This window comes from Chlorocebus sabaeus, chromosome 15 (genome assembly GCF_047675955.1).
Source record: "Chlorocebus sabaeus isolate Y175 chromosome 15, mChlSab1.0.hap1, whole genome shotgun sequence".
NCBI lineage: Eukaryota > Metazoa > Chordata > Mammalia > Primates > Cercopithecidae > Chlorocebus > Chlorocebus sabaeus.
The window spans coordinates 74,352,203-74,375,538 of record NC_132918.1 but is presented as its reverse complement, the minus strand read 5'-3'; the positions used below and the strand labels follow the sequence as shown (position 1 = coordinate 74,375,538).

Genomic DNA, 23,336 nt, shown 5'->3' with positions numbered 1-23,336 from the left:
ACTGTCTACCAAGACTTTTGTATCCGCAAAGCTAACTTTCATAAGTAAAGGAGAAATAAAGTTATTTTCAGACAAACAAATGTTGAGAGAAGTTGTCACTACCAAACCAGCATTATAAGAAATGCTAAAATAAGTTATAAACCTTGAAACAAAAGCCTGATGTGCACCAAACTAGAACCTCTTGAAATCTCAAATCTCACATAACAATAAACAATAACCAATAAGATGGTCACTATATAATAATGAAAGGATCAATTCAACAAGAAGATATTGCAATCCTAAATGTATATGCTCCAAACACTGGAACTCCCAGATTAATAAAACAATTACTACTATACCTAAAAAATGAGATAGACAGCAAAACAATAATAGTGGAAGACTTCAGTACACCACTGAAAGAATTAGATAGATCTTTGAGACACAAAGGTAACAGAGACACATTAGACTTAAGTGACACACTAGAACAAATGGACCTAACAGATGTTTACAGAACATTCCACCAAGATCTGCAGAATATACATCCTTCTCATCAGCACACGGAACATTCTTTAAGACAGACCATAGGATAAGCCACAAAATAAGTCTCAACAAATATTTAAAAATTGAAATTATATCAAGTATCTTCTCAGACCACAGTAGAATAAAACTAGAATCAACTCCAAAAGGAACCCTTAAAACTACACAAATATACATGGAAATTAATCTGCTCTTGCATGATATCTGGTCTAACAATGAAATCAAGATAGAAATTAAATAATTCTTTGAATTGAATTATAATAATGACATAAGTTATCAAAACCTCAGGGACACAGCAAAAGTGGTGCTAAGAGGAATGTTTATAGCACTAAATGCCTACATCAAAAAGTCTCAAAGAGGACAGATTGACAACCTAATGCCACACCTTAAGGAACTGGAGAAACAAGAACTAAACAGAAAGCTTGAAGAAAAAAAGAAATAACAAAATTAGAACAGAACTAAATGAAACTGAAACAAACAAAAATACAGAAGATCAATGAAACAAAAACCTGATTCTTTAAAAAAATAAACAAAATCAATAGACCATTAGCTAGATTAACCAAGAAAAGAAGAGAAAAGATCCAAATAAGCTCAATTAGAAATGAAACTGAAGAAATTATGGCCGGCACCACAGAAATACAAAAGGTCATTCAAGACTGCTATGAACGTTTATGTGCACAAACACAAAAACCTAGAGAAAATACTCAAATTCCCAGAAACGTACAACCTTCCTAGTTAAAACAGAAAGAAACATAAGCCTGAACAGACCAATAACAAGCAGCAAGATTGAAACAGTAGTTCAAAAATTGCCAACAAAAAACGCCCAGGACCAGATAGATTCATAGCTGAATTATTCCAGACATTCAAAGAAAAATTGCTACCAATCCTACTGAAATTAGATTGAGAAAGAAGGAATCTCCCCTAAATCATTCTAGGAAGCTAGTATCACCCTAGTACCAAAACCAGGAAAGGGCACACACAAAAAAGAAAAACTACCAATTTCCCTGATGAACACAGATGCAAAAGTCTTCACCAAAATACTAGCTAACCAAATCCAACAGCACATAAAAAACATAATGCATAATGATCAAATGGGGTTCATCCCAGCGATGCAGGGATAGTTTTAAATAAGCAAGTTAATAAATGTGACACATGACATAAACAGAATTATAAGCAAAAGCCATATAATCCTCTCAATTGATGTAGAAAAAGCATTTACTGAAATCCAGTATCACTTTGTGATACAACTCTTAACAAACTAGGCATAGAAGGGATCTACCTCAAAAGAATAAAAGCCATATATGACAAACTCCCACAGTAAACATTACACTGAATGTCGAATAGTTGAATGCATTCCACCTAAGAACAGGAACAAGACAGTGGTGCCCACTTTCACCATTCGTATTCAACATAGTTTTGGAAGTCCTAGCCAGGTCAATTAGTCAAAAGAAGGAAAGAAAAATCATCCAAACTGGAAAAGAGGAAGTCAGACTATCACTGTTTGCAGATAATATGATTGTATACTTAGAATACCCTAAAAACTCCTCAAAAAGACTCTTAGATTTGATAAACAAATGCGGTTAAATCTCAAATTACAAAATCAATGTATACATATCAGTAGCACTGCTATCCACCAACAATGACCAAGCCGAGAATCAAATCAAGAACTTTTTTTTTTTTTTAACAGCTGAAAAACAAAACAAAACACCTAGGAATATGCTTAACCAAGGAGGTAAAAGGTCTCTTCAAAGAGACCTAAAAAATGCTGTTGAAAGGAATAATAGATGACACAAACAATCCCATGCTCATGGATTGAAAGAATCAATATTATGAAAAAGGCCGAACTGCCCAAAGCAATCTATAAACTCAATGCAATTCCTATCAAAAGACTAACTTTATTCTTCACAAAATTAGAAAAAAAGACACTCCTAAAATTCATATGGAAGCACAAAAGAACCCAAATAGCCAAAGCAATCCTAAGCAAAATGAACAAATCTGGAGGTATCACATTATGAGACTTCAATAATACTGTAAGGCTATAGTTACCAAAACAGCATGGTACTGGCATAAAAGTAGGCAAGTAGACTAGTTGAACAGACTAGTGAACCCAGAAATGAAGCCAAATACATCCAGCCAGCTGATTTGCAACAAAGCATACAAAAACATAAATTCAGTAATGGACTCCCTATTTAATAAATGGTGCTGGGAAAACTGGCGAGCCACATGTAGAAGAATGAAACTGGGGGGGCGGAGCAAGATGGCCGAATAGGAACAGCTCCAGTCTCCAACTCCCAGCGCGAGCAACACAGAAGACTGGTGATTTCTGCATTTTCAACTGAGGTACTGGGTTCATCTCACTGGGGAGTGCCAGACGATCGGTGCTGGTCAGCTGCTGCAGCCCGACCAGCGAGAGCTGAAGCAGGGCGAGGCATTGCCTCACCTGGGAAGCGCAAGGGGGAAGGGAATCCCTTTTCCTAGCCAGGGGAACTGAGACACACAACACCTGGAAAATCGAGTAACTCCCACCCCAATACTGCGCTTTAAGCAAACAGGCACACCAGGAGATCATATCCCACACCTGGCCGGGAGGGTCCCACACCCACGGAGCCTCCCTCATTGCTAGCACAGCAGTCTGTGATCTACCGCCAAGGCAGCAGCGAGGCTGGGGGAGGGGCGCCCGCCATTGCTGAGGCTTAAGTAGGTAAACAAAGCTGCTGGGAAGCTCGAACTGGGTGGAGCTCACAGCAGCTCAAGGAAACCTGCCTGTCTCTGTAGACTCCACCTCTGGGACAGGGCACGGTAAACAATAACAAACACAGCAGAAAGCTCTGCAGATGCAAACAACTCTGTCTGACAGCTTTGAAGAGAGCAGTGGATCTCCCAACACGGAAGTTGAGATCTGAGAAGGGACAGACTCCCTGCTCAAGTGGGTCCCTGACCCCTGAGTAGCCTAACTGGGAGACATCCCCCACTAGGGGCAGTCTGACACCCCACACCTCACAGGGTGGAGTACACCCCTGAGAGGAAGCTTCCAAAGCAAGAATCAGACAGGTACACTCACTGTTCAGAAATATACTATCTTCTGCAGCCTCTGCTGCTGATACCCAGGCAAACAGGGTCTGGAGTGGACCTCAAGCAATCTCCAACAGACCTACAGCTGAGGGTCCTGACTGTTAGAAGGAAAACTATCAAGCAGGAAGGACACCTACACTAAAACCCCATCAGTACATCACCATCATCAAAGACCAGAGGCAGATAAAACCACAAAGATGGGGAAAAAGCAGGGCAGAAAAGCTGGAAATTCAAAAAATAAGAGCGCATCTCCCCCGGCAAAGGAGCGCAGCTCATCGCCAGCAACGGATCAAAGCTGGACGGAGAATGACTTCAACGAGATGAGAGAAGAAGGCTTCAGTCCATCAAATTTCTCAGAGCTAAAGGAGGAATTACGTACCCAGCACAAAGAAACTAAAAATCTTGAAAAAAAAGTGGAAGAATTGATGGCTAGAGTAATTAATGCAGAGAAGGTCATAAACGAAATGAAAGAGACGAAAACCATGACACGAGAAATACGTGACAAATGCACAAGCTTCAGTAACCGACTCGATCAACTGGAAGAAAGAATGTCAGCTATTGAGGATCAAATGAATGAAATGAAGCGAGAAGAGAAACCAAAAGAAAAAAGAAGAAAAAGAAATGAACAAAGCCTGCAAGAAGTATGGGATTATGTAAAAAGACCAAATCTACGTCTGATTGCGGTGCCTGAAAGTGAGGGGGGAAATGGAACCAAGTTGGAAAACACTCTTCAGGATATCATCCAGGAGAACTTCCCCAACCTAGTAGGGCAGGCCAGCATTCAAATCCAGGAAATACAGAGAACGCCACAAAGATACTCCTCGAGAAGAGCAACTCCAAGACACATAATTGCCAGATTCACCAAAGTTGAAATGAAGGAAAAAATCTTAAGGGCAGCCAGAGAGAAAGGTCGGGTTACCCACAAAGGGAAGCCCATCGAACTAACAGCAGATCTCTCGGCAGAAACTCTTCAAGCCAGAAGAGAGTGGGGGCCAATATTCAACATTCTTAAAGAAAAGAATTTTAAACCCAGAATTTTATATCCAGCCAAACTAAGTTTCATAAGTGAAGGAGAAATAAAATCATTTACAGATAAGCAAATGCTTAGAGATTTTGTCACCACTAGGCCTGCCTTACAAGAGACCCTGAAGGAAGCACTAAACATGGAAAGGAACAACCGGTACCAGCCATTGCAAAAACATGCCAAAATGTAAAGACCATCAAGGCTTGAAAGAAACTGCATCAACTAACGAGCAAAATAACCAGTTAATATCATAATGGCAGGATCAAGTTCACACATAACAATCTTAACCTTAAATGTAAATGGACTAAATGCTCCAATTAAAAGACACAGACTGGCAAACTGGATAAAGAGTCAAGACCCATCAGTCTGCTGTATTCAGGAGACCCATCTCACACGCAGAGACATACATAGGCTCAAAATAAAGGGATGGAGGAAGATTTACCAAGCAAATGGAGAACAAAAAAAAGCGGGGGTTGCAATAGACTTTAAACCATCAAAGATCAAAAGAGACAAAGAAGGCCATTACATAATGGTAAAGGGATCAATTCAACAGGAAGAGCTAACTATCCTAAATATATATGCACCCAATACAGGAGCACCCAGATTCATAAAGCAAGTCCTTAGAGACTTACAAAGAGACTTAGACTCCCATACAATAATAATGGGAGACTTCAACACTCCACTGTCATCATTAGACAGATCAACGAGACAGAAAGTTAACAAGGATATCCAGGAATTGAACTCATCTCTGCAGCAAGCAGACCTAATAGACATCTATAGAACTCTCCACCCCAAATCAACAGAATATACATTCTTCTCAGCACCACATCGTACTTACTCCAAAATTGACCACGTAATTGGAAGTAAAGCACTCCTCAGCAAATGTACAAGAACAGAAATTATAACAAACTGTCTCTCAGACCACAGTGCAATCAAACTAGAACTCAGGACTAAGAAACTCAATCAAAACCGCTCAACTACATGGAAACTGAACAACCTGCTCCTGAATGACTATTGGGTACATAACGAAATGAAGGCAGAAATAAAGATGTTCTTTGAAACCAATGAGAACAAAGATACAACATACCAGAATCTCTGGGACACATTTAAAGCAGTGTGTAGAGGGAAATTTATAGCACTAAATGCACACAAGAGAAAGCAGGAAAGATCTAAAATTGACACTCTAACATCGCAATTAAAAGAACTAGAGAAGCAAGAGCAAACACATTCGAAAGCTAGCAGAAGGCAAGAAATAACTAAGATCAGAGCAGAACTGAAGGAGATAGAGACACAAAAAACCCTCCAAAAAATCAATGAATACAGGAGTTGGTTTTTTGAAAAGATCAACAAAATTGACAGACCACTAGCAAGACTAATAAAGAAGAAAAGAGAGAAGAATCAAATCGACGCAATTAAAAATGATAAAGGGGATATCACCACCGACCCCACAGAAATACAAACTACCATCAGAGAATACTATAAACACCTCTACGCAAATAAACTGGAAAATCTAGAAGAAATGGATAATTTCCTGGACACTTACACTCTTCCAAGACTAAACCAGGAAGAAGTTGAATCCCTGAATAGACCAATAGCAGGCTCTGAAATTGAGGCAATAATTAATAGCCTACCAACCAAAAAAAGTCCAGGACCAGATGGATTCACAGCTGAATTCTACCAGAGGTACAAGGAGTAGTTGGTACCATTCCTTCTGAAACTATTCCAATCAATAGAAAAAGAGGGAATCCTCCCTAACTCATTTTATGAGGCCAACATCATCCTGATACCAAAGCCTGGAAGAGACACAACAAAAAAAGAGAATTTTAGACCAATATCCCTGATGAACATCGATGCAAAAATCCTCAATAAAATACTGGCAAACCGGATTCAGCAACACATCAAAAAGCTTATCCACCATGATCAAGTGGGCTTCATCCCTGGGATGCAAGGCTGGTTCAACATTCGCAAATCAATAAACATAATCCAGCATATAAACAGAACCAAAGACAAGAACCACATCATTATCTCAATAGATGCAGAAAAGGCTTTTGACAAAATTCAACAGCCCTTCATGCTAAAAACGCTCAATAAATTCGGTATTGATGGAACGTATCTCAAAATAATAAGAGCTATTTATGACAAACCCACAGCCAATCTCATACTGAATGGGCAAAAACTGGAAGCATTCCCTTTGAAAACTGGCACAAGATAGGGATGCCCTCTCTCACCACTCCTATTCAACATAGTGTTGGAAGTTCTGGCTAGGGCAATCAGGCAAGAGAAAGAAATCAAGGGGATTCAGTTAGGAAAAGAAGAAGTCAAATTGTCCCTGTTTGCAGATGACATGATTGTATATTTAGAAAACCCCATTGTCTCAGCCCAAAATCTCCTTAAGCTGATAAGCAACTTCAGCAAAGTCTCAGGATACAAAATTAATGTGCAAAAATCACAAGCATTCTTATACACCAGTAACAGACAAACAGAGAGCCAAATCAGGAATGAACTTCCATTCACAATTGCTTCAAAGAGAATAAAATACCTAGTAATCCAACTTACAAGGGATGTAAAGGACCTCTTCAAGGAGAACTACAAACCACTGCTCAGTGAAATCAAAGAGGACACAAACAAATGGAAGAACATACCATGCTCATGGATAGGAAGAATCAATATCGTGAAAATGGCCATACTGCCCAAGGTAATTTATAGATTCAATGCCATCCCCATCAAGCTACCAATGAGCTTCTTCACAGAATTGGAAAAAACTGCTTTAAAGTTCATATGGAACCAAAAAAGAGCCCGCATCTCCAAGACAATCCTAAGTCAAAAGAACAAAGCTGGAGGCATCACGCTACCTGACTTCAAACTATACTACAAGGCTACAGTAACCAAAACAGCATGGTACTGGTACCAAAACAGAGATATAGACCAATGGAACAGAACAGAGTCCTCAGAAATAGCTCCACACATCTACAGCCATCTGATCTTTGACAAACCTGAGATAAACAAGAAATGGGGAAAGGATTCCCTATTTAATAAATGGTGCTGGGAAAATTGGCTAGCCATAAGTAGAAAGCTGAAACTGGATCCTTTCCTTACTCCTTATACGAAAATTAATTCAAGATGGATTAGAGACTTAAATGTTAGACCTAATACCATAAAAATCCTAGAGGAAAACCTAGGTAGTACCATTCAGGACATAGGCATGGGCAAAGACTTCATGTCTAAAACACCAAAAGCAACGGCAGCAAAAGCCAAAATTGACAAATGGGATCTCATTAAACTAAAGAGCTTCTGCACAGCAAAAGAAACTACCATCAGAGTGAACAGGCAACCTACAGAATGGGAGAAAATTTTTGCAATCTACTCATCTGACAAAGGGCTAATATCTAGAACCTACAAAGAACTCAAACAAATTTACAAGAAAAAAACAAACAACCCCATCCAAAAGTGGGCAAAGGATATGAACAGACATTTCTCAAAAGAAGACATTCATACAGCCAACAGACACATGAAAAAATGCTCATCATCACTGGCCATCAGAGAAATGCAAATCAAAACCACAATGAGATACCATCTCACACCAGTTAGAATGGCGATCATTCAAAAGTCAGGAAACAACAGGTGCTGGAGAGGATGTGGAGAAATAGGAACACTTTTACACTGTTGGTGGGATTGTAAACTAGTTCAACCATTATGGAAAACAGTATGGCGATTCCTCAAGGATCTAGAACTAGATGTACCATATGACCCAGCCATCTCATTACTGGGTATATACCCAAAGGATTATAAATTATGCTGCTATAAAGACACATGAACACGTATGTTTATTGCAGCACTATTCACAATAGCAAAGACTTGGAATCAACCCAAATGTCCATCAGTGACAGATTGGATTCAGAAAATGTGGCACATATACACCATGGAATACTATGCAGCCATAAAAAAGGATGAGTTTGTGTCCTTTGTAGGGACAGGAATGCAGCTGGAAACCATCATTCTTAGCAAACTATCACAAGAACAGAAAACCAAACACCGCATGTTCTCACTGATATGTGGGAACTGAACAATGAGATCACTTGGACTTGGGAAGGGGAACATCACACACCGGGGCCTATCATGGGGAGGGGGGAGGGAGGAGGGATTGCACTGGGAGTTATACCTGATGTAAATGACGAGTTGATGGGTGCAGCACACCAACATGGCACAAGTATACATATGTAACAAACCTGCACGTTATGTACATGTACCCTACAACTTAAAGTATAATAATAATAAATAAATTTAAAAAAAAAAAAAAGAAAAATAGAAAAATAAGGAATTATGGGAATTTTTTAAGCAAAAAGGAAACTAACATAATAGGATAATTACTATAGCAAATAAGGAGATGGAATATAATTGATAATTTTCTGGATTATTAGCAGATAATTTCTGTTCCAGAAAGCAAATATTTGTTGCTTTCCTACTCTATACCACTCTAAAAAAAAAAAATCTTTGCAACTTAAAGTTTTAAGTAGTAAAAATTAGTATCAAAATGAGAGACAAATTTGAATGATTAAAGTAAAATTTAAAAAAAAATCTTATATAAAAAAAAAAGAATGAAACTGGGTTCCTATATCTCTCATTTTATACAAAAATCAACTCAAGATGGATCAAACCTTAAATATAGGACCTGAAACTATAAAAATTTTAGTAGACAACATTGCAAAAACTCTTCTAGAAATAAGCCTAGGCAAGAATTTATGACTAAGACCCCCAAAACAAATACAAGAAAAATAAAAATAAATAAATAGGACCTAATTAAACTAAAAAACTTCTGCACTGCAAAATAAATAATCAGGAGAGTAAACAGACAACCCACAGAATGAAAGAAAATATTTGTCAACTACACATTTGACAAAGGAATATACAGAATATAGTATATAGAATACACATATAATATACAGAATATACAAGGAACTCAGATCAGCAAGAAAAAATCAAATAATTTCATTAAAAAGTAGGCAAATGATATGAATAGACCCTTCTCAAAAGAAGATGTACAAATGGCCAACAAAAAATATGAAAAAAATGCTCAACAACACTAATCATCAGGAAAATGCAAATTAAAACCACAGTGAGATGCTTACCACCCAGAATAGCTATTATTAAAAAGTCAAAAAACAATAGATGTTGGCACAGATATGATGAAAAGCAAAGTTTATACACTGCTGGTGGAAATATAAATTAGTACAACCTAATGGAAAACAGTATGGGGATTCCTTAAAGATCTTAAAGTAGATCTACTGTTGGATCCTGCAGTCTTACTACTGGGTATCATCTTCCCCCAAAAAGAAGTTGTTATATGAGAAAGACTCTTGCACACATACTTTTATAGCATCACAATTTACAGTTGCAAAGATGTGGAACCAACTTAAGTGCTCATTGACTAATGAGTGGATAAAGAAAATGTGACATATATACGCCATGGAATACTATTCAGCTATTAAAAGGAACACAATAATGCCTTTTGCAGCAACTTGGATGGAGCTGGAGGCCATCATTCTAAGTGAAGTAACACAAGAGTGGAAAAACCAAAAACTGTGTGTTCTCACTTATAAGTGGGAGCTAAGCTATGAGTATGCAAAAGCATACAGAGTTATATAATAGATTTTAGAGACTCAAAGTGGGAGGAGGGAAAAGTGGGTTAGGAATAAAAAATACCTACACATTAGGTATAATGTACACTACTCAAATTACAGGTGCACTAAAAATCTCAGAATTCACCTCTATATAATTCATCCATATAACAAAAAACACTTGTACCTCAAAAGCTATTGAAATAGAAATTAAGGAAAAAAGTTATGAAGAACAACACAAGTCCCTCTATTACCTAAATCTGGCTATCAGTCTGGATCTCATATTCCATGGGAATAACCCTGTCTAATAATTTGGATTTTCCATCCTCGACTTCCTCATCTCTGGTGACTTTTTTTTTTTCCTGTCACCCCATTCCTATAGTAAGGTCCTAGAATTTTTTTTTTTTTTTTTTTGAGACAGAGTCTCACTCTGTCACCCAGGCTGGAGTGCAGTGGCATGATATCGGCTCACTGCAACCTCTGCCTCCTGGGTTCAAGAGATTCTTCTGCCTCAGCCTCCCGAGTAGCTAGGACTATAGGCACGCGCCACCACGTCCGGTTAATTTTTGTATTTTTAGTAGAGACGGGGTTTCACCACATTGGCCAGGCTGGTCTCGAACTCCTGACCTCGTGATCCAACCACCTTGACTTCCCAAAGTGCTGGGATTACAGGCGTGAGCCACTATGCCCAGCTGATCCTAGACTTTTCAACACCTCAACCTGTTCAGTTTCCAAAGTGATTAATTCAATCATCTCACTCGCTGACAACAAATTTAAAAGAGGGATAGATGCACTCTATTTGTCTCTTTCTCCTTCTTGCTGATTGGAACAGAACACCATCTTGGCCTTGAAATGGAAGTCAAATGATGGAGAAAGCAGAGTGCCAAAACAGAGTGGGTCGGGGCTCTTAATAACTGTAGAAACACTGGACCAGCCCTGGATATAATATCAAGATATTTGAGAGAGAAACTGTATGTAAACTAATCCCATTTCAGTTCTAGGCCCAATGAAACTCTATTCTAATTTGCTGATCTCACTATAAATTCCTCGTCGTTAGTTCAAATGGTTACCCAACACTGGCTGGCATACTTACCATTCTCTAAGTACACTTTCCCACTCTCCACAACCATCCTTTACTGACTTCAAGGACTTGACCTTTCTTTCTCCCGATCTCCTACCCTTTCTCATACCATATTAAATGTGTACTTCATGCTTCCTAAAAGACATAATTGATATTGTCATCAAATATACAAATGACCTAAATCTTTACTCATCTTTTCTTTTTCTTTCTAATAACCTTGGAGTAAGTGAGGTTTCTTCTAGCAGAGGCCACTGCCTGTATGGGTATCCAGATACTAACATTTCTACCACCTCAGTTATCTCCTCCTACCTGCATTTTCAGCCTCTCCCTCTCTGCTAGATTTCTGAAAACAGCATTTTAATTTTCTATAATTGGTCTCAAGCAAAGGAAAGAAGAACTCCCTGAATGCACCTTCATTTCTACTGACTGTTCTATCTTTCTTGCATATTCAACTGCTTGTAAATATTATCTACACACACCTTTGATGATTTTCCCATCTGCCATTAACTAGACACTTCTTTACTCAGAAGCCTGAGAACAGGGTTCTCGATAAGAAAACATGCACTTGAAATTTTTTAGAAAACCATTTAAAACAGCCCTTGTGTTAATGCTGATATCAAAAATTGAAAGGTCACAAACATCCTCCAATGGACCTTTTAAAAGATCTTAAACTTACTTGACCTTACATGATCATATTTCTCTTGATTTTTGTGATAACAAATTCTCCTGGCTTTTTTTCCTATCTCTCAGTCCCATCATTTTTCATTTCCTTTACCAACTGAGCTCTTTATACTTTGAAACCTTCAAATTCTTAACCTCCTCAGTAACTCTGTGTATGATGATCACCTCCCTGAAATGACCTTTCCTCTTTTCTTTGCAAAGTTAACTTTTCCTCATCCTCCAGGTGTCACTGAACTACTACTGCCTCACAAAGAACTTGGATTTTAAAACTGTTTGCCACATTGTCTTTTAATATTTCTGTCTTTTTTAATTAGATATTCATTTCTGATACTGTCTCTGCCAAGGTTTATACTCTACCATAAACTCTATAAGGTCAGGGTTCATGTCAGTTTATTCATCATTCTTTTTGAGTAGCCTGACACATGGGAGAGGTTCTGTAAGTACGTGTGGAAAGAATGAATGAATAACTTAGGATGATGGAAATTTTCACTTACTTCATTATAATGCAAGTACAGAGAAAAGAGAGGGGATTTTCTTTCGGTATACTAGTGTTTTATTCATTTTCCATTGCTTTCTGCATCAAAAGTCAAGAAAGATGATTAAGCAGTGAATGGATTCAGAATTCTCTGTAATTTCCAATCAATTTTTCTGTAAGCCCAAAATTCATCTAAAATTAAAGTTAATTAATTTTTTAAAAGAAAGGCACCACAGTGAAGAGCATGGGCTACAGAGTCACACAGTCTAGATTTCAGTTCCAGCTCTGTTGTTTGGGAGATTTGTGACTTCAGGCAAGTTCCTTAAACTCTCCCTGAGAGTAGGATCATTTTTGTTTTATTTTGCTTTGTTTTAATGTTATTCACTGCTGTATCCATACACCTAGAACTATACCTCGCACATAGTATGAGCTCAATAAACAGATGCCTCTCATTATTTTGAGGTACGTTCCTTCAATACCTACTTAATTGGAAGTTTTTAACATGAAGGAGTGTGAATTTTATTGAAAGTCTTTTCCGTATCTATTCAGATAATCATGTGGTTTTTGTCTTTGGTTCTGTGTATGTGATGAATCACGCTTATTGATTTGCATATGCTGAACCAACCTTGCTTCCTGGGGATGAAGCCTATTTGATCATGGTGCATTAGCTTTTTGATGTGTTGCTGGATTCAGTTTGCAAATATTTTGTTGAGGATTTTTGTATCGATGTTATTTAAAGATATTGGCATATAGTTTTCACTTTTTGTTGTATCTCTGCCAGATTTTGGTATCAGGATGAAGATGCTAGCCTTATAGGATGAGCTTGGAAGGAGTCCCTCCTCAATTTTTTGGGAATAGTTTCTGTAGGAATTATACCAGTTTTCCTTTGTACATATGGCAGAATTCAGCTGTGAATTCATCAGGTCATGGGTCTTTTTTTTTGGTTGCTAGACTATTTATTACTGATTCAATTTCAGTGCTCATTTTTGGTCTATTTAGGGAGTCAATTTCCTTCTGGCTAAATCTTGGGAGGGTCTATGTGTCTGGGAATTTATCCCTCTCTTCTAGGTTTTCTAATTTGTGTGCGTTGAGGTGTTCGTAGTAGTTTCTGATGCTTGTTTTTATTTCGGTGGGATCAGTAGTAACATTCCCTTCATCACTTCTAATTGTGTTTATTTGGAGCTTCTCTTTTATTTTCTTTATTAGTATAGCTAGTGGCCTTTAAAAGTATTATTATTATTATTTGAAACAAAGTCTCGCTCTTGTCACCCAGGCTGGAGTACAATGACACAATCTTGGCTCACTGCAACCTCCATCTCCCAGGCTGAAGCAATTCTCCTGCCTCAGCCTACTGAATAGCTGGGATTACAGGTGCCTGCTACCACACCCAGGTAATTTTTGTATTTTTAGTAGAGATTGGGTTTCATCATGTTGGCCGAGCTGGTCTTGAACTCCTGACCTCAGGTGATCCCACTGCCTCAGTCCCCCAAAGTACCGGAATTACAGGTGTGAGCCACGGTGCCTGGCCTGATTTTTATTTTTATTTCTCATTTTCTGCTAGCTTTGGGGATGGTTTGTTCCTGCTTCTCTAATTGTTTCAGTTGTGAAGTTAGGTTGTTAATGTGAGATCTTTCTAACAGCTTGATGTGGGTATTTAGTGCTATGAATTTCCCTTTTAACACTGCCTTAGCTGTGTCCTACAGACTCTAGTGTGTTGTAATTTTTTTGTCACAATTCATTTTCATTAACTGAAAATAAATACTTATTCCTGTTTAAAAGTTGTCATACTTGAAGTTGCTAATTTAAAAAATGAATTTTAAATAATCACTTAATAATCCTCTTTGACTAACACAATGAAATGTGGCTTAAAAAAAAAAGTATTTAGCACCATTTGCTCATAGGCCTCTCAGAATTTGTTCTTAAAGTTTCTGGATATTTCCTGTCTGTAAAGTACAGGAATTACCAAGCTACATGAGAAAGCTTCTCTGGGACAGGCAATGGGGGAATTAAGCAGTCATCATAAAGGAATCAATGTACATTGCATATGGTGGCTTGGACTACAAAACTATCCCTTCTCCTCTACAGTAGCTCAGGAGAGACATGCTTCTAAGCACTGAGGTCTGTGGAGTCTCAGACTATAATTTGCTGTTAAAATTGATCTTCCTGGCAATAATGGTAAATCTCTGGCACAGATGGTACTGGTCCTTAATGTCATGTGATTTCAGTAAATTCAGTAAATAGTATCTACTTCAATTTATTCAGAAATGAAACATGTTTAATTAGGTTCACTGGCAGAGTAAGGGTATGCTGGTTTAGCATTCTTGTAAAATATGCATGCTATGTAGGTAAATCAGAGTTTTTTTTATAAGATGCATTCAAAATGCAATTTCAATTTTAGCTTCCAATGTCCTTTTTTCTTTTTTAAATTACACTTTAAGTTCTAAGGTACATGTGCAAAACGTGCAGGTTTGTTACATGCGTATATGCCATGTTGGTGTGCTGCACCTGTTAGCTCGTCATTTACATTAGGTACATCTCCTAACGCTATCCCTCCTCCCTCCCCCCACTCCATGACAGGTCCCAGTGTATGATGTTCCTCACCCTATGTCCAAGTGTTCTCATTGTTCAATTACACCCTATCAGTAAGAACATGTGGTGAGAATGTGTTTTCTGTCTTTGTGATAGTTTGCTGAGAATGATGGTTTCCAGCTTCATCCATGTCCCTACAAAGGACATGAACTCATGCTTTTTTATGGCTGCATAGTGTTCCATGGTGTATATATGACACATTTCTTAATCTAGTCTATGACTGATGGACATCTGGGTTGGTTCCAAGTCTTTGCTACTGTGAAAAGTGCTGCCATAAACATACATGTGCATGTGTCTTTATAGCAGCATGATTTATAATCCTTTGAGTATATGCCCAGTAATGAGTTGGCTGGGTCGAATGGTATTTCTAGTTCTAGATTCTTGAGGAAACCCCACACTGTCTTCCACAATTGTTGAACTAGTTAACAATCCCAAAAACAGTGTAAAAGTGTTGCTATTTCTCCATATCCTCTCCAGCACCTCTTGTTTCCTGACTTTTTAATGATCGTCATTCTAACTGGTATGAGATGGTATCTCATTTTGGTTTTGATTGCATTTCTCTGATGGCCAGTGATGATGAGCATTTTTTCATGTGTCTGTTGGCTGCATAAATGTCTTCTTTTGAGAAGTGTCTGTTCATATTCTTTGCATATTTTTTGATGGGGTTGTTTGATTTTTTTCTTGTAAATTTGCTTAAGTTCTTTGTAGATTCTAGATATTAGCCCTCTGTCAGATGGATAGATTGCAAAAATTTTCTCCCATTCTGTAGGTTGCCTGTTCACTCTGATGGTAGTTTCTTTTGCTGTGCAGAAGCTCTTTTTTTTAATTAGATACCATTTGTCAATTTTGGCTTTTGTTGCCATTGCTTTTGGTGTTTTAAACATGAAGTCCTTGCTCATGCCTATGACCTGAATGGTATTGCCTAGGTTTTCTCCTAGGGTTTTTATGGTTTTACATCTAACATTTAAGTCTTTAATCCATCTTATAAGATATAAGGAAGGGATCCAGTTTCAGCTTTCTACATATGGCTAACCAGTTTTCCCAGCACCATTTATTAAATAGGGAATCCTTTTCCCATTTCTTGTTTCTGTCAGGTTTCTCAAAGATCAGATGGCTGTAGATGTGTGGCATTATTTCCAGGGGCTCTATTCTGTTCCGTTGGTCTATATTTCTGTTTTGGTACCAGTACCATGCTGTTTTGGTTACTGTAGCCTTGTAGTATAGTTTGAAGTCAGGTAGTGTGATGCCTCCAGCTTCGTTCTTTTGGCTTAGGATTGTCTTGGCATTGTGGGCTCTTTTTTGGTTCCATATGAAATTTAAATTATTTTTTTTTCCAATTCTGTGAAGAAAGTCATTGATAGCTTGATGAGGATGGCTTTGAATCTATAAATTACCTTGGGCAATATGGCCATTTTCACGATATTGATTCTTCCTATCCATGAGCATGGAATGTTCTTCCATTTGTTAGTGTCCTCTTTTATTTTGTTGAGCAGTGGTTTGTAGTTCTCCTTGAAGAGGTCCTTCACATCCCTTGTAAGTTGGATTCCTACGTGTTTTATTCTCTTTGAAGCAATTGTGAATGGGAGTTAACTCATGATTTGGCTCTCTGTTTCTCTGTTATTGGTGTATAAGAATGATTGTGATTTTTGCACATTGATTTTGTATCCTGAGACTTTGCTGAAGTTGCTTATCAGCTTAAGGAGATTTTGGGCTAAGACGATAGATTTTTCTAAATATACAATCATGCCATCTGCAAACAGGGACAATTTGACTTCCTCTTTTCCTAATTGAATACGCTTTATTTCCTTCTCTTGCCTGATTGCCCTGGCTAGAACTTCCAACACTATGTTGAATAGGAGTAGTGAGAGAGGACATCCCTGTCTTGTGCCAGGTTTCAAAGGGAATGCTTCCAGTTTTTGTCCATTCAGTATGATATTGGCTGTGGGTTTGTCACAAATAGCTCTTAGTATTTTGAGATTTGTCCCATCAATACCTAGTTTATTGAGAGTTTTTAGCATGAAGGGCTGTTGAATTTTGTCAAAGGCCTTTTCTGCATCTATTGAGATAATCTTGTGGTTTTTGTCTTTGGTTCTGTTTATATGCTGGATTATGTTTATTGATTTGTGTATGTTGAACCAGCCTTGCATCCCAGGGATGAAGCCCACTTGATCATGGTGGATAAGCTTATTGATGTGCTCCTGGATTAGATTTGCCAGTATTTTATTGAGGATTTTTGCATCGATGTTCATCAGGGATATTGGTTAAAATTCTCTTTTTTTGTTGTGTCTCTGCCAGGCTTTGGTATCAGGATGATGCTGGCCTCATAAAATGAGTTAGGGAGGATTCCCTCTTTTTCTATTGATTGGAATAGTTTCAGAAGGAATGGTACCAGCTCCTCTTTGTACCTCTGATAGAATTCAGCTGTGAATCTGTCTGGTCCTGGAAATTTTTTGGTTGGTAGGCTATTAATTATTGCCCAATTTCAGAGTCTGTTATTGGTCTATTCAGGGATTCAACTTCTTCCTGGTTTAGTCTTGGGAGGATGTATGTGTCCAGGAATTTATCCATTCCTTCTAGAGTTTCTAGTTTATTTGCATAGAGGTGCTTATAGTATTCTCTGATTATAATTTGTATTTCTGTAGGATCTGTGGTGATATCCCTTTTATCATTTTTTATTGCATCTATTTGATTCTTCTCTCTTTTCTTCTTTATTAATCTTGCCAGCAGTCTATCAATTTTGTTGATGTTTTCAAAAAACCAGCTCCTGGATTCATTGATTTTTTAAAGGTTTTTTGGGTCTCTGTCTCCTTCAGTTCTGCTCTGATCTTGGTCATTTGTTGCCTTCTGCTAGCTTTTGAATGTGTTTGCTGCTGCTTCTCTAGTTCTTTTATTTGTGATGTTAGGGTGTCAATTTTAGATCTTTCCTGCTTTTCTCTTGTGGGCATTTAGTGCTATAAATTTCTCTCTACACACTGCTTTAAATGTGTCCCAGAGATTCTGGTATGCTGTGTCTTTGTTCTCATTGGTTTCAAAGGACATCTTTATTTCTACCTTCATTTCATTATGTATCCAATAGTCATTCAGGAGCAGGTTGTTCAGTTTCCACGTAGTTGAGTGGTTTTGAGTGAGTTTCTTAATCCTGAGTTCTAGTTTGATTGCACTGTGTGTTTGTTATAATTTCTGTTCTTGTACATTTGCTGAGGAGTGCTTTACTTCCAACTATGTGGTCCATTTTGGAATAAGTGTGATGTGGTGCTGAGAAGAATGTATATTCTGTTGCTTTGGGGTGGAGAGTTCTGCAGATGTCTATTAGGTCTGCTTGCTGCAGAGCTGAGTTCAATTTCTGGATATCCTTACTAACTTTCTGTCTTGATGATCTGTCTAATGTTGACAGTGGGGTGTTAAAGTCTCCCATTATTATTGTATGGGAGTCTAAGTCTCTTTGTAGGTCTCCAAGGACTTGCTTTATGAATCTGGGTGCTCCTGTATTGGATGCATATATATTTAGGATATTTAGCTCTTCTTGTTGAATTGATCCCTTTACCATTATGTAATGGCTTTCTTCATCTCTTTTGATCTTTGTTGGTTTAAACTCTGTTTTATCAGAGACTAGGATTGCAACTCCTGCTTTTTTTGTTTTCCATTTGCTTGGTAGATCTTCCTCCATCCCTTTATTTTGAGTCTATGTGTGTCTCTGCACATGAGATGGGTCTCCTGAATACAGCACACTGATAGGTCTTGACTCTTTATCCAATTTGCCAGTCTGTGTCTTTTAATTGGAGCATTTAGCCCATTTACATTTAAGGTTAATATTGTTATGTGTGAATTTGATCCTGTCATTATGATCTTAGTTGATTATTTTGCTCATTAGTTTATGCAGTTTCTTCCTAGCATTGATGGTCTTTACAATTTGGCATGTTTTTGCAGTGGCTGGTACCAGTTTTTCCTTTCCATGTTTAGTGCTTCCTTTAGGAGCTCTTGTAAGGCAGGCCTGTTGGTAACAAAATCTCTCAGCATTCGCTTGTCTGTAAAGGATTTTATTTCTCCTTCACTTATGAAGCTTAGTTTGGCTGGATATGAAATTCTGGGTTAAAAATTCTTTTCTTTAAGAATGTTGAATATTGGCCCCCACTCTCTTCTGGCTTGTGGAGTTTCTGCTGAGAGATCCACTGTTAGTCTGATGGGCTTCCCTTTGTGGGTAACCTGATCTTTCTCTCTGGCTGCCCTTAACATTTTTTCCTTCATTTCAGCTTTGGTGAATCTGACAATTATGTGTCTTGGAGTTGCTCTTTTTGAGGAGTATCTTTGTGGAGTTCTCTGTATTTCCTGAATTTGAATGTTGGCCTGCCTCACTAGGTTGGGGAAGTTCTGCTGGATAATATCCTGAAGAGTGTTTTCCAACCTGGTTCCATTCTCCCTGTCACTTTCAGGTACACGAATCAGACATATATTTTGTCTTTTCACATAGTCCCATATTTTTTGGAGGCTTTGTTCATTTCTTTTTACTCTTTTTTCTCTAAACTTCTCTTCTCACTTCATTTCATTCATTTGATATTAAATCACTGATACCCTTTTTCCACAATCAAATAAGCTACTGAAGCTTGTGCATGCATCACGTAGTTCTTGTGGCATGGTTTTCAGCTCCATCAGGTCATTTAAGGACTTCTCTACACTGTTTATTCTAGTTAGCCATTCGTCTAATCTTTTTTCAAGGGTTTTAACTTCTTTGTGATGGGTTGGAACATCCTCCTTTAGCTCGGAGAAGTTTGTTATTACCGATCTTCTGAAGCCTTCTTCTCTCAACTTGTCAAAGTCATTCTCCATCCAGCTTTGTTCCATTGCTGGTGAGGAACTGTGTTCCTTTGGAGGAGAAGAGGCGCTCTGGTTTTCAGCTTTTCTGTTCTTGTTTCTCCCCATCTTTGTGGTTTTATCTACCTTTGGTCTTTGATGTTGGTGACGTACAGATGGGGTTTTGGTGTGGATATTCTTTCTATTTGTTAGTTTTCCTTCTAATAGTCAGGACCCTCAGCTGCAGGTCTGTTGGAGTTTGATAGAGGTCCACTCCAGACACTGTTTGCCTGGGTATCACAAGCAGAGGTTACAGAACAGCAAATATTGCAGAATGACAAATGTTGCTGTCTGATTTTTCTTCTGGAAGCTTCATTTCAGAGGGGCACCCAGCTGTATGTCATTTGGCCCCTACTGGGAGTTGTCTACCAGTTAGGCCACTCCGGGGTCAGGGACCCACTTGAGGAGGCAGTCTGTCCGTTCTCAGATCCCAAACTCCGTGCTGGGACAACCACTACTCTCTTTAAAGCTGTCAGACAGGGACGTTTGGTAAATCATAGTCTTAAATCATATTTAGAATACTACATTATTCAAACCAATATCTATTTTAACAAAATATTTATAATTAAAAACAACTGATGAAACTAAATCCAAATGTATGACAAATAAGACCCAGCTCTCTGTTGCTTAAAGAGCTTTTAAAAAGCATGTGTCCATAAAGCCATTCAAGGAGAGGGAAGGAGTCCCCCTGCTCGTCATTCTTACTGTAGAGTTCCTATTGGGGCTGGGCCAGAAATTAGCACTACTAAATACTTCAGAAACGTCCAAAGTGTTAAAAAGTCTTTCATGCAAAAGAACGTCTTTCAGTGAATAGTAGTGCTCATCAGAATTTCCTAATAACACAAAAACAAAGGCAAGTCTGTACATTTGATCAGATGTCAAAGTAATGGGAGGTGGACTATTATGTGAACCTTAGCCAGAGCTCCTGCTGGCTTCTTCCTATATACTGTTGACCAATTTCAGTAAAGTGGACTTTGTGAGAGAATAGTATTTGATAGCCAGGGCCTCTTTTGGGCATTTCTTCTTAAATGGAATAAACCACGGATAAGGGAGTAGGGGAGATAATACAGGGAAGCTACTCTTTCCAGCTCAAAAGGAATTGATGAAGCCCACGTATGCATTCAGGAAGCCCATGGGATCTTCTAGCTAAGGATCACGGCTAATGTGGTCATCCAGAATCCACATCATGGACCATGACAGCTTTTTCCTGTACAGCTCCAAAAACTCTGGATGGGATTTACAGGATCCAATGGCTCAGAGATAAAAAAAGTCAATGGGGGTAGTTTCAGAAGCAAGAGCTCCCACTCAGCACCTTCTAAATTATTTCTCTGATTTATGATGTACCGTAAGAGACTGTCAATGACTAAGTTCCCATCATTATTGCAGCTGTGGGACGGGACTGCCTACATACCCCATCCCACAGCTCACTCTCAGAGGGCCGAGTACATGGCCCAAAGACTGGAGTGAGACATCGAGAGAATACAAAGAAGTTCGTCAGCCATGTGAGGATTGGTGAGAGCACACCTCCAGCTTTAAGTAGCTTTTGGAGAAGGAGGGGACAGTGAGTCTCAGGAAAAGTAACTCCATTTCACAGATGGATACTCTATGGAGATGGATACTCTATGGTAAGCCTACCAGATTGATTCTGCTTGTACTTTTAGAGGAGCTCCTGAGTAACAGTGTCTCCATAGTCATGAGACAAAAGGTTGGTCCTGTGGTTCTGGAGCCCCAGATGACATAAAAGTGCTTCCATAATGCTAGCCCGCTCAAATATGGAATAGTGATGTGGTTGTGATTTGTCACTGAAGCCAAAGTCTAAGAAATCAAGTGCAAGCACTTGATGAAACCTCAAAGTCAGACCTTCCTAAATCTTGTACCAATCATAGCTGGATATTGGAAAGCTGTATAAAATCACAACTATCTCCAGACTTCCAGCCACACCCACAGAGTCTTGGTAGAAGATATTCAGTCCCTCATAAGTGAAAAATTTGCCTGAAGATTTCAAAGAGTGAAGGGCTGGGGAGAACTGAGGGGGTGGGATCTGCAGGTATGCAGCAAATAGGCATACGGCCAACAGCGCCACTCGGACGCACCACACCATCATACTGATTCAGGTAAGACCTGGACTATAGGACTCCATGTTTGGGGGAACCAGTTGTGCATGCTAGTATATTGTATTTTATATTGTATTTTTGTTCTCATTATTTTCAAAGAAGTTCTTGATTTCTGCCTTAATTTCATTATTTACCCAAAAGTCACTCAGGAGCATATTGTCTAATTTCCATCTAATTGTTTGGTTTTGAGCAATTTTTATAGTCTTGACTTCTATTTTTATTGTGCTGTGGTCCTACAATGTGTTTGATAAGACTCTGGTTCTTTTTCATTTGTTGAGGATTGCTTTATGTTCAATTATGTGGTTGATTTTAGAGTACACGCCATTTGGTGATGAGGAGAATGTATATTGTGTTGTTTTTGGGTGAAGAGTTCAATAAAGGTTACAGTCAATGGTACACTGAATAGGCAAAAACTAGCATCATTCTCCTTGAAAACCAGCACAAGACAAGGATGCCCTGTCTCATCACTTTTATTCAACATAGTATTGAAAGTCCCAGCCATAGTAATTAGGCAAGAGAAAGAAACAAAGGGCATCCAAATAGAAAGAGAGAAAGTCAAACTATCTGTTTGCAAATGACATGATTTTCTCACTAGAAAACCCCATAGTCTCAGCCCAAAAGCTCCTCCAGCTGAAAAACAACTTCAGCAAAGTTACAGGATACAAAATTAATGCAAAAAAAAAAAATCACTAGCATTCCTATACACCAACAACAGCCAAACTGAGAGCCAAATTAGAAAGGCAATCTCATTCACAATTGTCCCCCCTCCCACACACACACACCCCTAGGAATACAGCTAACCAAGGAGGTAAAAAAATCTCTACCATGAGAATTACAAAAGATTTCTCAAAGAAATCAGAGAAGTCACAAACAAATGGGAAAACATCCCATGCTCATGGATAATAAGAATCAATATCATTAAAATAGATATACTGCCCAAAGCAATTTACAGATTCAATGCTATTCCTATCAAACTACCAGTGACATTCTTCACAGAACTATAAAAAATTATTTTAGAATTCATATGAAACCAAAAAAAGCCTGAATAGCCAAGGCGATCCTAATCAAAAGGAACAAAGCCAGAGGCATCAAGCTATCCACTCTCAAACTATATTGCAAGACTACAGTAACCAAAAGAGCGTGGAACTGGTACACAAACAGGCACATAGACCAATGGAACAGAATAGGGAGCCCAGATATAAGGCTGCACATGTAGGATCATCCTGTCTTCAACAAAGCTGACAAAAACAAGCAACAGGAAAAAGACTCCCAATTCAATAAATGGGGCTGAGATAACTGGCTAGCCATATGCAGAAGATTG

The 23,336-nt window shown here is 38.4% G+C and overlaps 1 protein-coding gene and 1 pseudogene across 1 annotated transcript in view; both read right to left on the bottom strand.

Annotated features, from left to right (window-relative positions):
* Window positions 1-23,336, bottom strand: part of LOC140708567 (uncharacterized) — a 631,061-nt gene that overhangs the window by 81,671 nt on the left and 526,054 nt on the right. The window lies entirely within an intron of this gene.
* On the bottom strand, window positions 20,906-22,005 carry LOC103241799 (mesoderm-specific transcript homolog protein pseudogene; annotated as a pseudogene).